The 11,885-nt window shown below is 38.2% G+C and overlaps 1 long non-coding RNA gene across 3 annotated transcripts in view; it reads right to left on the bottom strand.

The window, feature by feature from the left end:
- LOC148185856 (uncharacterized) overlaps positions 1-11,885 on the bottom strand; it is a 51,456-nt gene continuing 39,571 nt past the window's right edge. Inside the window, exons 2-4 of one of the 3 annotated variants that reach the window (XR_015775510.1) lie at positions 10,724-10,794; positions 3,480-3,748; positions 1-646 (exon numbers count right to left, since the gene is read on the bottom strand). This is a non-coding gene — a long non-coding RNA (uncharacterized LOC148185856). Of the gene's footprint in view, positions 647-1,421; positions 2,374-3,479; positions 3,749-10,723; positions 10,795-11,885 lie in introns of those variants that run through there. The other 2 variants (XR_015775509.1, XR_015775511.1) reach the window with 2 other exon arrangements.

Here is an 11,885-nt window from a genome sequence, read left to right as displayed (position 1 = left end):
GTAAGGTATCAGAGGCACCATTATCCCTAATCTCTTATGAATTTAGTTTTTGTTAACTAAAAGAAGTCAGATTTTGAGGAATACTTTCACATTTTGGGAAATAGTTTTTCCTTCTTGTGCCAAGAGTCAGATGAGAAGACTGAGACTCTCAGATCTGAATATGAAGCTTGAGCCAGAAGATTAGCTTAGCTTAGCATGAAAACTGGAAACAGGAAACAGCTAGCATGTAAAACCAAAACTGTATAAACACCAATTTGTGGTTGACCGATTAAACAATATTTTCTTTCCTTGGGACAGAGCCCCCTAAATAAATATTTCCTACAGATGATCTAACTCTCACCAAAAAGTGAAACAAAGTATTTCTCAAAATGCTGAACTATTTCTTTAAGAGTGCTCAAAATACTGCAATCAGGCTGTCAAACAACCACCATGTGCAGGAAAATGAATTGTAAAAACTCCCCAAATTCCCAGAGCAAACGCAGAGATGACCTCAGAGTCCTCAAACTAAAAAGCAGACATCAAGAAGACAGAAGCGTAATTTCTCCTCAAAACAATTTGGCTGCCCTTGAATCGTGATGACAGTAACGGGACAGACGTCATTCTCTCCTCCGCAGGATTTGGATTCTGCTTTCCAGAGGTGGGAGCGCTGCATAGTTGAAAAAATTAAAAAAAGAGAAAGAAAGTGAAAGAGAAGGGGAGTATTTTAACAAGAGCAGGAATTCTGGAGGCAGTGTTTGAACAAGGAGAGGAATGCTCTGCGCGTGGCAGAATAAGTGCCGGGGAGGAGACGAGAACATCAACAGTGCAGGGAGGGAAAGAGCTGGAGAAGGAAAACAGTGTGGGATTAAACCGTGCGAGAAATGCTGGGTGCACAATAAGCCCACGGGCCGATGAGAACACAACTATTAACCCTCGAAATGTGAGCAAATTGGTTTGAATTTCTTTTAAAAACACGGGCAGAAGGCAACAAGCAACTTAACAAGACACGGCCTGAAAATGAGCAAAATATTAGTAAAAAAGTTGCAAGAAAATTACCTGAAAATTAGCAGAATAAAAAAAATATCATGAAAAAACGCCTGAAGCTACCATGACCTCACCCATTTGATATTACGAAATATATTTTTGAGATATCATATTGTATTATATTTGTATGAATGTCATAAAAGTAGTTGTAAATACAAATACACTGAAAAATGTCCCTCCAGATTAGTATTTATTTTTAAAATTATTTTTATATAATGAAATATATTGTCTACAACTTTAGGCAGGACACACCTCATGTAATGAATGTATTAAAGAAAGTTGAATGTTATAGATCAATAGAGACAAGACAAGACAAGACAAGACAAGACAAGACAAGATAAGACAAGATAAGATAAGATAAGATAAGATAAGATAAGATAAGATAAGATATTGCCATCATTGTATAGTATTATTATATAGTTTTCTGGACACTGTTTGCAAACCAATACTTTAAAACTAAATTTGAGGTCATTTTCTTGTGACCTTTTACTAATTTCTTGCAATTTCTGAGACATTTTTTGCCAAATTGTTCACTGCCTATTTCCCCATTTTTTAGAAAAAAAGTCAAACCAATCTGCTCGTGTTTTAAAGGGCTAAATTAGTGAAAGGCGTCTGAACGCAGCACAAGAAAACTGATGTCGATCCAGGTTTCGTAGGGTTAAACATAACGTGTATGTTTCGAGGACAACATTTTCACAATTTCTCCCGGAAACGTGACTCGCACATACAGCAGCTCCTTTCTGCAGATTCATATTGCAGGAAATCGCTCCGTTCAGCCATCAGTCACATCTACTCGGCCAGATGGGAGTTCATTGGCTGAGCCCGTGATGCTGCCCCTGGGATTGCTGCACTGCTCTGCTACATGATGTAATGGTTATGACAGGCCTCATTGCAGGATAATTAAAGCTGGTCAGGAATAAAGCGAAATTGCCTGATGATAGCTTCCGCTGCCAATGAAAGAGGAAGTTATTATCCACTTTGTTTGAGCGAACACTGCCATTGCAGCTCCAGCCGAGTCAGTGTTGAGGATTTGGCTGCTTGTTTTACAACGTCGCACTCGATACCGGGCTGAATGATTGAACAGAGGCTGCTCTTTTCCGAGCCGTCAGTGTGGTTTTTCGGTCCGTCCGTTTGTCTTGTTCGGGCCAATCCATCGGAGGCATCTGACCTGTTTATTTCTCTGCCATCTGCTCGACCTTGCAGCGCAGGAAAGGTCCAGTCCGTCACTCTGCATCTCCCTTTGCTTGACCCCCGAGGATGAAGGGGTGCCAAGAGATGTGCAGCTCAACCTGGTACACCGCCAACGGCATCTCTGGCTTTGCTGGAACTGGCAGTTAAAGGTTAGGGACACTGTACAGTGTGGAGGTAAAAGAGAAGAAAAACAGTCATCCATTTTCTTTTTATGATTTGGGCCCTTTAGTTCCAATCTAAGTCTTGTGCTACCTATACACCGTATAAAAATAATAAATGTAGCCACAGTGCTTTGTGGACACCTGCTTTGTAGCCTCAAGTTTGGCATTTTGGCCATTGCCTTCTTGGATTTTTGGAGCCAGAATTAACCATATTTGGACGAAAGGGTGGTCGAAGGGATTTCATTTGTAGACGCTTCCACATCGGCTTCATTTTTTAGTCTTGTATGTTGCCGCTTGGTGCAACCCCATCGACAAAGGCAAGTCCATAAATGTAGATTTTTGAGTTTGACGAGGAAGAACTGAGCAGCAATGTCTGTGCAAGCTCCAAGGAAGTACACCAGGCTGTAAAGACAAATTTTGTAACAGCCAATCAGCAGTACAGCAATTTCTGGGGTGCATCACAAGACATCAATGGACCCCAGAAAGACTTCTCTTCCATAGACTCATACTGGAAAAGAGATATCTATAAATCAGTGGAGACTGTTTGTATAATTTATTTAATCTGATACTTTTGTGTAATTTGAAGCACATTTCTTGCCAAGTTGCTCATTGCTGTTTTTTTTTTAATGTTTTGAAAGAAATCAGACCAGTTTGCTCAGGGCGTGTCAATGCAGCGCAAGAAAAGTGGTGGTTACGTAGGTTTCAAAGAGCTGTGGCCTCCTGTGCAGCTCCACCGCAGAGCCCCCAGCTGCTGTCTGTCCACTGATGAATTAGTCTGTATGCACCTAATAACACGACCAGTAAATCAGAGACGCTCTCAGAGACCTCTGTCCACCAGTTTTGATTTGATTGCTCTCTGCGTGATTTTACGTGTTTTACCTTCAGCTCCGAACACTGTTATGATTGCTTCCTCTCTGCTCTGCTGTCTGATTTTTAATTTATGTTCTTGTTATGTTCACGACAAATGATTTAGGCAGGATTCTGGCGTAGTCTTGGTCTGGCTCTCAGGAAACCACCACTTCACAAATTCTGCCCTCTCCTCCAACACTCACACTCCCTCCCTCCTCCCGCCCGCCTGCCGTATCAGCCCAGACAGATAAGTACCTTTTTCCCACGGTGAAGGCTTTTAACTGCCTCGAAGCCTGGAAAGGGTCCCATCGCTCGCTCCGGCGAAACCAGGCTCAGCTTCCATCTCACTGGGGGGAAAGTTACATTGGCGCTATCACAGCCAGTCATCTGTCTCCACCAGTCGGTCTTCATAGGGTCCATCATCCATCAGAGGGGGAGCGATGACACTATTGCTGTGCAATCAACGGCGTGACAGCTTGATAGACTTCCAGGAGCCGCCTCTCATATCCCGTCACAAAGCAGATCTGACAAACCAGCAGAGACAGTTCATCAAATGAGAAGATAGTCTGAGATTAGGTCTAATACTTTCCCAAACAGAATCAGTTAGCTCCTCATAAAATGCACTTTTATCTCCTCATGAAACTTGTTATTATTTGTTAAATAACACCACATTTATTTGTGTGCATGATGTGATTTGGTTGGTGGGTGAATGGGAGAATATAAAGAAGTTTGTGAGATGTTTATTGGATGTCCTTTTCAAACCAGAATAGGCAGTATATGGTGTTTTTTTTTTTCTATCATGCTCAATAACAGCATACATGCATATTTACTCTTTGTAAATATGCATGTGTGTAGATATTTTTATGTAGATAATGGCAATAAAACTCTTACATATATGTGGGACTCTGTCTTCATCATAGATGCAATCTTCATGACATTGTTGTATCAACTCATCTATCAATGGAACAATGTTTTTTCACCATACAACTCTCTTCAAATTATGTCTGCAGCTCCTTGTTGCATTTACCAGAGCATTACTTATTCTGTTTTTTACATTATTCAGTTTGAACATACATTTATATTTCAGTTCACTTGCCAGAATAAATGTTTTCATAGTACGTTCCTGCAAATCATGAGTACATTACATTTGGATGTAACTGAAATTTCGACATCATTGTGGTTAATGCGGTTTTGTTTTGGCAGAAGAACCACTTGGTTATGGTTGGGAAAAGATCAAGTTTTGACTGAAAATACCTGGATTGGTAGCATAAGCTCGACTGAAAATAAGCAACGTCTTGGTAAAAACCAACTGCTTTTGTGGCAATACACCTGATCTAAATACAGTGACAGGTCACTAAAAAACGGCCACATTTGGTGGCTGAAAAGCCACTGGAAACACAGCGATGATTCGCTAAAACACAAGAAAATAATAAATCACTATAATAAGTCATTACGTTTGAAGCAGTGACAAACCAAGGCAAGTTTTCACCAAAAAGGTGTAGCTTAATGCAGCTTTTTTTTTTTTTTTTTTTTACATGAATTGTTGGATTCATTCCAGAAGCATGATATATTTTACTTTGTACTTTAATTATGAAGTTTTAAAGACCAACAGATCTCTAAATGTGGGAGTATTTGAGATGATAAATGATTTGTTGGTTGGTTCATAACAATCAGCTGTGTGTATAATCCTAAAGATCTCCTCTGGAGCATAAAATTGGATTTGTAATTGAAACGTACAATGCCAACATTTTCCCCTGGTGACTGCGCTGTATATTTACACGTGGGCAATGCTGTCATCCATTTAACTAGCATTATAAAACCTTGGCAAACACAATAACATCCTCATGGCATTAATATATGTGACTATTTGTCTCAGCATACTGCTGTTTATACACGCACCATATATACAGGGACACAAAGGAAACCCTGATCAGCCAAACATTATATACATCGACTGTACATTAACTTAGGATATAATTACAAATATAAAAAGCTAAATACAAGCTAACCCCATCATTGACAAGACACAAGTCAACACTTCACTGTCTGATCTGCATCTAGATTCAGATAAGTTATTTCGGCACTCCCCTCGCACTCATTTCACAAAAACATCTTTTCATGATTGATTTGTTCGAAAGCCCCGGAGGCATCTAAAAAGTTCTTAGTGGAACTACGATGGATGGCAAAGATTATGGCAAAGATTAGAGCGATCATTTATACGTCTGTGTTCATCATTTGTGAAGATAAACAAATCTAACCTGCCAGTTAATTCTCTCAGTCACCTTGATGCTGTGGTTATGGTGGCTGTATGGTTATAAATCTCTCCTGTTTCATTTTCTACGGCAGGAACTAACAGCACTTTCCTTTTCATTGCCTCTCTGCACACACATCTGACTACTCCGAGCTAAAGTGGTGAACTTGTAAAAGGGTTTTTAGGGTTAAAATCCACATCTTACAATAAAGAAATACATGATTAATATGCATTAATCACTCATTAAAGTTTGTCATCAGTACAAAAAATTATCACTGGGGTTACAGGTACAAGCCTGTGTGCATAAAAACTTAATGAAAAAGAGATAAACGAACACTCCCACAGTGCTTTTTGTCAACAAATATCCAATCAGCAAGCTTGAATTTCTGTTATGTAGAGAAAACAGAACACAGTCTGGAGCTTAAATAAAAATACTTTGAGATTTTGAGTCAATTTTAGATACATTTGGCAACCATGGCAATGTTTTTTTAATTCACAAATTTTAGTATCGTAGACCCATTGAGGGGCCATAATACCATAAACATTTATATATATATATATATATATATATATATATATATATATATATATATATATATATATATATATATATATTTAACTATTCAAGTTTTTCCAAGATATTTTCTATAAAAGAACATTTTTAATCTTTACTTCTGAAACCAGCAGCTTCTCCCACTTGAAGGGTAACTTTCAATCTGGACCCCATTTTTTATGTTTTTGTATCTAAGTGAATAATGGGAACAAAAAGTTTTGGAATTGGTCCAGTATAGAGCGAGAAGGCTGCAGCCAGCAGCAGCAAACCAGACTGTAACCTCTGAGAAGAAGAACCTCTGAGATCAATTTCTGTCCACAGTAAATGTTTGTTTTTGACACTGAGGAAGACTTTTTGTCTAGTAGTGATTTCAGGGCTGTTTCTGGTAAAACAAAAATAACCTTTATCAAAACACCAGAAGATAGGGTCCAGGTTGGAAAATATTGCAGGTATCCTTTAACAATCCCTTACACCAATATAGCTAGCTCTGTTTTGTGCTGAGCTTTTGTTAAAAATGTCCCAAAAAAGCACATAAAGACTGTAAAATAAAGGGTTGCGTTAGTTCTCGATGGAGTATTCTAGTGTTCTCTATATCAACACAAAAGTCGGACATTAAATAAAATGATAAAGCTGCAATCACAAACCATTAAATTACAGATAAATTAAAGATATTTTTTGGAAGCCAACTGGGTATTCAATATAAGTTTTGAAGCATTTTAACTTTTAAGACTCAAACACTATGACTCTCTTCTTTAACAGACGTGCTTGACTGTGAGCGTTTCATCACAGCGTTGCATAATCCCAAATTTAAGTCGGGCAATCATTCAGTAATGTCCTTTAATCCACCGTGCAAACACCAGAGCACCACGGTTTAGGACTCAAAATACCCTTACAACTGCTGAGACAGAGGGGGCATCCAAAGTTCGAGCAGCGGGCTAAGAGGTCAGGTATCGCCTGCAGCAAGTGTCACCGACGACACCGACTGGCACCTCTGTGAAGGCAAGAGGATTAAGAGAGCAGACTTGGTCTCAATGTTTAGAAAATACCAACAGAGCGGGGTTGAAGAGGTTAGCGGCGCTTTCAGTGTCCCTCTAATTAATATTCAGACCTTGTAGCCGCACAAGCCAGTGCCCCTTTGCCCTCCCTCGTCCCCGTTTGTCCAGAGTGAAGGAGTTTGTGTTTAAAGACAGATCTCCTCGCCTGCAGCTAACCGACTCTCTGAGCCTCCGCTGAATGATTGGGCGACCTCGGGCGAAGCTTTTCCCAGAGGCCTTTTCGGTATTCTGTTCACAAAGCCGCGTCTAAAGACCCTCATTGATCAGCTGCTCCTAAAGATCCTCTCTTCTCGTTTAGCGAGCAGTAACTGTTACATCACTGTCACAGGAAATGGATAAATAGCCGTCTGATTTATGAGGGACCGGCTCGGTCACGGTTACAATATGTTTGTTTTCTTACAAATGTTTGTCTTTATGTATTGATTTTAAGTGAAGATGCAAAACACACGTTTGTTTGTGTAAATGTGTTGGCTGTGACTATTCAGGTAGAGAGCTACAACTAGAGATTGGTGGTTGATTTTTATTATTTATTAATCAATTTATTCATTTATTTATTTATTTTTTAATTTTGGTCGGTCTGCTGAATTTTATTTTATTTTATTAATGTATTTTTTATTAGGTGATGCAGACACAAAACAAGTGAAGGACATCACAAAGACAATGCTATGTCTGTCAGTTTTTCTCATTAGACCTTCCTTTTCTCCTAAAAACGGGCATAATGGCATATTGGTATAAAGTATGTTGAGGGTGATGGTCGATTTTTAATCTAAAGTCATGACTATTCGAACAGTGCAGAAACCAATCACCTCCTCAAATGATCTTTTGTGATTAAGTGCTCATTTATTTCTCCCATTACATTTGACTAAAGGTTTCTGTTATGCTTTTTTTTTTAAGTTTCTCCAAACATCAAAAGGTACATATTTTTTTTAAAAGACATTTACTCTTGTATTGAGTCTTAAAGTCCCTGAAGGTAAACTTCACTGTTTGAGCTTGAAGGTCCATTACTGACCTTCTGAATACAGAAGCAGTTTGAAAAATTGTAATTGCAAGGTCCACGTAAAAAAAAGGCTTTGAAACACTTTTCACAGCCTCAGTCAGCAGATGGAGTTTGCTCCGTTTCCATAAATATGGTTCAAATGCGTATTATTTGATTTCAGTATGAAGTTTGAAAGACGTGATAACAGGTGGTCCAATATGAAGGGAGACTGTAACCTCTGTCTGTTCAAAAGCAGGTCTTCAGTATTAGCTGTAACTGGTTTCCTGATCTTTCTCTTGACATCCACTGGTGACTTTTCTTATGTTGACTCTGCCGTTATCTATTACCATCTATTATCTATCTATCCATGTCCCCAAACATGGAGCCAAAAGCTCTGGACCCGCCAACCATATCACTGCGCAGAGGGAAGCGTGGATCTACTCATGGACAAGAGATTCGTCCTCATGATGGCACATTAATGGCGTCCTTTTCAGCTGTAACGTTAGTTAGCTCAGTAGTGCTAGGTAAAATAGCAGTAGATGCACGTTTCCTTCCATGCAGTTCCTTTATGAAACTGCCCACAACAGGTCATGGTTTCTGGAAAAGGCGTTCATATATAGAATAACAGAAGAACACACATTCCCATTCAAATCAAGCAGGATGGTTGGGGTGGTGGTTTTTTCTTACATTTTTTACGCATATTGTTGCCATTACAACCGTTGTAGAGGGCTAACTTCTGTATAAACAAACCGACTTGCTGCAAGTCATTAACACACTGAAGTGAGGTTGCAGCAATGACCAAACAAGCAGTGTAGAAGTACATTTTCAAATAAGCAATCAGCTACTTCTAAAATATTCGCGTTACCGTTATTTCCATGTTTGCGTGTTGCCATTAATTTCATGTTTATTGATGTATGGTAACGTTACCGTAGCTGCCTCCGAAGAAAGACTGAGAGTCGCTGCTCAGTGGACGTCTGAGAGGCAGAGACCGCTGGGATAAACAGCCTGCAGGTCAGCATATTTTCACATTTAACTTGGTGAATTTACTTGTTTTTTTTAACCAAACCAAATCAGAGCTGGTGATAGTCGGAGCAGTGGATTAACAGACTAAATGACTCATAAGATCAACTAATGAGTTTTATTTTGTTTCTGTCCAGTGTGAATAAAGTCTGATTAACAGTGAGTTAAAAAGGAAAATAACCTTGTTAGTTCTGTGGAAGAGAAACTTGGGAGTGTTTTACGGTTTTATTTTTCTGCTTATTAAGGAAAATAGGTCTAGGATTGTGTGTTGTGACACACTGATGTCTCTTGTCACCATAACAACTAACAACAATCACCATTTTCTTTTGTACGAGTAAAATGGCTGCAGCAAGAAGTTTAATGATTTTTCCACTGTCATTCCATTTCTACAGAGAAATTTGGCATGGAGCTTTTTTTTTTAATTTATGGTTTTGCACTTTGAGCACCACAAGCCCATCTAGTTCCATTATACTGCAGAGAACGCAGAGGATATTCAACTTCAACTACACCAAAATAATCTAGAATGATAAATAGGGCGACACATAAGAGGGAAAAATATGCATTTTTGATTTTGGGGTGGACTGGCTCTTTAAGCTCATCTAGTGAAATGGCCTGAGTTTAGATACTTTAAGACTCAACACAGCAAACTGACAGTTGAGTGCACTCCAATCGCTGATGGAGACACATGTGGTACTAAAAGCTTGGAAAAACTTCAAGTAAATTGACCTTGCGCTCAGATTTTTCTTTATTTTTGTCACCCTTCAATATTGTCAAGGTGATTCTGAAACTCCCCCGAAAACAACTGAAACCAAGGCTGTAACTTTATCATTTACACCTGCATGTCAAAATGTCTCATAGCCATTGCTGAGTTGCATTTAGCTGCTGTATTTTCACACCCTTGCAATGCAATTTTATGTTGAATGAATTAGTCGGACGATTTTCTGCTACATTATCCAACACAAAATGCCCCCCCAAAAAAACAGGCATGGCTATGCAATCTGAACCCCTCTGCTTCCTCATGAACTCACCTGAAGGTTAAATTCTCTACAAAAATGAGAATTTTCACCTCTGATTATCAACCTCACACCCGTCTTTGACTAAGTACCATGACCTACAAAACTCCAAACCACATCCTTCTCCAAACCTGCCACATTAATCAAACGGCTTTTTTTATTCATCACTCTGTTCCCATTCTCCCTCAAGCCTTTTTGACAAGGTAGCACCTAGCTCACTGCACTCCACTGTACGCACCTCCTCTGTCATGCAGATGCAGCCCACAGCTTAATTATTCATCCCTGATCTATCCGTTAACAGCAGCCTACACTGCAAGTCACTCACCCCCAGTCAATAAATATTCTCTTTGCTAAGATTAGAAGATTTTGCATGACCTAGATATCAAATCAAGCTATTGTTCCAGCTCTGTCATGCTAAATTTTCTCTGACAGTGAAGAGAGGGAGAGAGGGAGAGGGTGAGGCAGATGGATGCTAACTTAAGCGAATGCTTCAGTTCAACAGTGACCCCTGCTGTAGAGTGCAGACTGTTTTTTCTCCCCTCAGGGCAGACGGCTTACAGGGGTCTCTGTTACAGAGGGAGGAGGTTTCTGTGTTTTCAAAGTGGCTTCTTCTTCATGCTGAAATACTCACAGAGGTCGGTTAAACTGCATCTTCTCCTCTATTCACATTCAAGGGTCCGCACCTGCTCTACGGAGTCCCAGCTGTGCCAAAAGAAAAAAAGAAGCATGATTATAAATTAATAAAGAGAAGAAGTTTAATCCCAAGCTTTCAGTGCTGGCACATGTGAGGTGAACATGTGATATGTTTTACACTGTTTATTTCACAGACTATTTTTATGTATTTAAGCCTCTCCTGCTGTTCCTTCAATTTGCCTGTTTTTCTGTATAAATTATACATACTTGACTGAAAGCAATAAGCAGAAATAAGGATTTTAATTTTGACAAAATTAATTTTTTAATTTTTTTTTTTTTTTTTTTAATTTTGACACTTACATTTTTGGATCTGAGTTTGTGAACATTACAAAACATATGTGCAAATTAAGCTTTTGATGTTGCAAAAAAATAGAAAAATAATAATTTCAAAGTGGTGAATTCAGAAAAATTCAGATACAAAAAGTAAAATATTTAAATGCCTGTGTTTAAATATCAATATTAAGTATTGAGTGGGTGCTAAAATTAAAATTTGTGTGTCTCTAACTTGTTTTCATATACTTGTTTTTTTGTTTTTATTTTCACAATCTTAACATGCAGGACCTATTACAAACACTTTTTCCTAAAATAAAGTGACAAAAAAACTGACAAAAATAGTTATAACTTGAGCTTTACTTCTTAACCTCCTCCTGAACATTTAACACCCTCTAAGTAAAGATCAGTATTACACACACACCAGTTATTCATATTGATAAATAAAATGTGTAAATAGAAAAAAAAAAAAAACAGTAAAAGGTCTTTAAAAGCCATTTTTCTTTTACAACTTCATTCTGGTGTCTGCTGAAATATTTATTTGATTTCAATGTTTTGGTCTATCTGACCTGTGGCATACACCTAATAAAGATTACACAAACTGAAAAAAAATCAAATAAATATTACAATATTCATGTTTTTAAAAATATATTTAAAAAATAAATAAATAAAAATCTCAAGGTCTTCAAGTTCCCTTTTTGCTGTTGGGGTTCACTAATGTGTCAGTCTATTGCAATTAAAAAGTAATTTGTCTCATCCTTTAAATTTTACTCGTATACATATTTCTATTTTGTGCTTTAATCTGGAGATTTGTAAACCACATAAAATGT

Source organism: Plectropomus leopardus, chromosome 22 (assembly GCF_026936395.1).
Source record: "Plectropomus leopardus strain MGB_pleo_1.0 chromosome 22, ASM2693639v1, whole genome shotgun sequence".
Classification (NCBI taxonomy): domain Eukaryota; kingdom Metazoa; phylum Chordata; class Actinopteri; order Perciformes; family Serranidae; genus Plectropomus; species Plectropomus leopardus.
This window is presented reverse-complemented; position numbering and strand designations above follow the sequence as displayed.